A 3,842-nucleotide genomic window follows, 5' to 3' on the forward strand; every position below is an offset into this window, starting at 1 on the left:
CCAGTGACATCTGATGGTGATGCAGTGTCAAGCGCTCCTGGGTTAAGACGATCGCAGAGACAACGTGCACCCCCGCGACGCTTGGAATACGGGAGAGACTTTCAGCAAATGTCTTAAGTTATTCTTTTGTGCACTGAGCCCATGTTGTGCTTGCAACTTTGCTTTGTTGTTGTTTTAGTTTTCTTTCCAAAAGAAGGAAGATGTATCGTATGCGTGAGGGACAGCATGCGCAGTGCGGCCTTGAAATGTACAACTGATACGCAACAGCCGATACGCTGCTGTCCAAGCCATTTGTATAAATACGCGTTGCTCAAATAAAGCTGCGCTCTTTTCCCCCTGGCATTCGGTGTACCATGACGTCGATACAGATGAAGCTTAAACGGCGGTCCGGACTGACTTGACAGCGGTACACGTACTTCTTTTATAGGCTCGCTCTCCCGTCTGTTTGTTGTACGCGCCAAAGTAGGCGCGCACATACACGCAGTATCTCCCGTATAGTTTCCCTTCCTTTCTCTCGCCAGCCGCGCATCCTCATTGGTCAGAGTACGGGGGTCGCATCTCGAAGTTTCGAGCGTGTTCTGGCGTGGCGCCGTCGCCGACGTCCGAGTGCAAAGGAGGGGGACGTGTTTTAGTGCACGCAAGGCTACGCCCTCTTCCCCCGGTTAAACAGTAGAAACGATTCGCACGTTCTAGAGAAATCGGCGTTGATGACTCATGCCCTGGGCGCACGCCGTGTCGGTGGGCCGTGGTGGAGGTTAAAGAGCCACGCGCTCAGCGGGGGGGGTTTTCCTTCTCCCCCATTCGGCTCGCGCCGGCGAGACGCCGTGCGCGCGGCGGTGTTTCTCTTTGTTTGTTTGATAAATGCGCCGAATTTTGTGACACGCAGTCAGCAGAAAATGCATGCATCTGACTGCAACCGCAATCTGCGGCTTGCCACCAGGGTTTGGCATTCTCGCGAAAGGCTATGGTTATCCATTTTTTAACAGCGCGAAAAGACGACGACATTTACACACACAACAACACGAGCGCTGACTTTCAACTGAAAATGTATTAACACAAAAGACATATATACATAATCGCGCCAAACAAACACACAAAAAACCCACTTAACTTATCTTAAACATCCGGCAACGACTTCTCAAGAAGGGCAAATTCACGATTCATCAATGACAATGACGGTTTAGCGACACACGCAGAACCCCCCTTATCAATGTGATAGGCCTCTACTAATTCTCTTACCGTCTGATCTTTGTGTTCGAAAACTACAGACGTGTCTTGAAGCAGAGGGGTACAGGTGTGTTCACGTTGTCTGCAATGCAGAGCTAAGTCTGATCCGCCTGCTTTGTCCAATGAATTAAAATGTTCCCTCAGGCGGTCGTTTAAACAGCGTCCTGTCTGCCCTACATACCATGAGCCGCAAGACAGGCGAATTCTGTATACTATCCCTTTCACGCAATCGACCCTCCTTTCAGCATGATTAGTGGTGCATTCACTTTCGGTCCTCCTACCAAGTAGGGACTCACGCCTTCTTTGTACAGCAGGAAAAATATTACTCAATTTTCTACGGGATGAAAATAAAACGTCTACCTCATATTTACGACCCACTTTCTTCAGACGGTGAGAGACCGAGTGGACATACGGAATAACCGCGACCCTCTGGCGCTTGGCTGCTTCACGGATGTGGTTGGATTTCATTTGACACCATTCTTTCGCACAGCCTTCCAATCGCAACTTCAGGGAAACCTGCCTCCCTGAGCCTGGCAATTTGGCTTTTCACACTTTCCTTATTCGAATGGAGGCACGACTTATTTAGAGTGCCTCGAATACATTAAGTGGCAACGCCGTCTTTCACCAACTTGGAATGTCCTGAATGGAAGCTTAGTAACCTCTTGACAGAGCGTGGTGAATACAACCAGCAAACATGCCCCGGCTCACGCCTCAGTTCTAGATCCAGAATCTGAATCCTGCCATGTTGAATAGACTCTATGGTAAAGGTAAGACCATGGCCATTCCTGACAAAGGTGTCCAGCACAGGCTGAGTAAAGCTATCGTTCCTAACAACGACGAGGTAATCGTCCACATATCTAAGTATCTTCAGTACACCGGCCGGTGCCTCTACTAGGTGTCCAGTGCCGTAGGTTACTCCCTCGTCAGTACCACAAACCGGCATAGTTGCCCTGGAGGAGAGCAGGCAGCGGCCCGCCGGCCGCAAAGAGCCGCAGTCCCGACGGGTCATAGCAGTGCGTGTAGATGGCCGGGTCGTACTCGGCGTTCCAGAAAACCTCGCGGAACAGTTCGGCCGAGTGGACCCAGCCCCTGTTGGCCTTGAGCATGCTGTAACGCGAACGGTCGGCGCCCTCCAGGTACTTGGAGGCGCGCAGGTCGAAGAACAGTATCACGCCAATGCCCGTCCCGATGGTCAGCAAATCGTCCATGAAGCTCAGCGAGCAGATTCCACAGTCGCTGCACTTGGAAGGCACCTTGTGCGTCTGCTGCAGTGTCCGCGAGTCCAGGAATGTCAAAAACGACTTAGAACCAACGGCGTAGACCCTCCGCTCGGGTTGCTGCGCCAGGCAGGCGTTCTCCTGGCAATTGGGGATCTTGTAGGACGCCTTCCAGCGCAGCGTGCACGCATCCCACTGGTGGATGTACGCGTTTAGCGACAGTGCGACGATCTCGCTGTGTTGACGGCTGAAGAGCAGGGTGCGCACCTTGTCGGCGTCCTTGCAGCCACGCACGGCCAGCGGTCGCATCTGCCTCGGCGTCAGCGCGGACTCGGGCCAGGAGAAGCCTCTAGTCTCCTGCACTCTCCACAGGGCGAGCGTGGCGTCCCACGAGCCAGTCACGTAAAACTCGTCGTCGAGCCATGCCAGGTCGAAGATGCAGTCCGTGTGAGCCCGTTCACCGACACAGACGGGGTCCAACGTCGGCAGCCTGTACACGGCCGTGTCGTTCGAGTGGCGCGCCCCCGTGGCGAGCAGAGTTCGCGACGGGTTCATCTGCAGCGCGTGGATCCCGCAGTGGTTCTCGGGCAGCGGGCTCGCGAGCGAGCTCTGCAGGCTCGGGATCTGGCCGAGCTTGCCGTCCTCCGTGTCGTGCACCATGAGCTTGTTGCACTTGGTGCCGAACACTATCTGGCGCTCCGAGAGCCAGGCCGAGCAGAATATCTTGTCGATGCGGCCCAGGCTAATCTCGCGCTCGTGGAACAGGTCATTCTGGAGCAGGTGTCGAGTGCCATAGGTCTTGTCCACGCGGAGACGTTGTCGGTACTGAAGTCCGAGCTCACGACACTGCACGTAGTCGCCGAAATTGCGCGACGTCCTTCTAGAGCAGTACAGGTCACCTCGGGTGAGCGATTCCAGATGCGCAAGACGCAACGGGTCGCTGAAGAACCGTGGCGTCACTAGTTCGCTGCTGGATGTCGACTCGCCAGGCCAAGCGAACTTGTAGGATACAGTGCTTGCATCAGTGCGGTCTTCGGCTGAGCGGGACCCGCTAACGCTCAGTTTTCTTACGTGAGCCATCGCCTTTGCTTTCGCCGCCTTTGACACCTGGACGGTTTTCTTCCAGCGTACACAACTGCGCGGAAACGATCTTAGCGTCTACGTGCAGGCACAGTCCTCGCATCGCCGCCCTTCCTCTTCTTCTTCACCATATGAAAATGGCACACACCCACGCGGGGGGATTGGCCAAGGTATGGTGGTGAATGCCAAGGAAAAAAAAGCGGGAAAAAAAAGCTAAGAAATATAGTAGAATGTTTGACATTAGGAAATATGTATGAATTGCTAAAAATCTTTAACAAATAAACAAATTAGATATTTCAGGAATAAAATAAAATACGC

General features: G+C 53.5%; 1 pseudogene; it reads right to left on the reverse strand.

The window, feature by feature from the left end:
* Positions 1-2,150: 2,150 nt before the first annotated feature.
* LOC149356577 (DDB1- and CUL4-associated factor 12 homolog pseudogene) lies at positions 2,151-3,524 on the reverse strand (annotated as a pseudogene).
* Between the last annotated feature and the right edge of the window lie 318 nt (positions 3,525-3,842).

The sequence above is a fragment of the Amblyomma mixtum genome, chromosome 3 (assembly GCF_055824585.1).
Source record: "Amblyomma mixtum isolate Tamu chromosome 3, ASM5582458v1, whole genome shotgun sequence".
NCBI lineage: Eukaryota > Metazoa > Arthropoda > Arachnida > Ixodida > Ixodidae > Amblyomma > Amblyomma mixtum.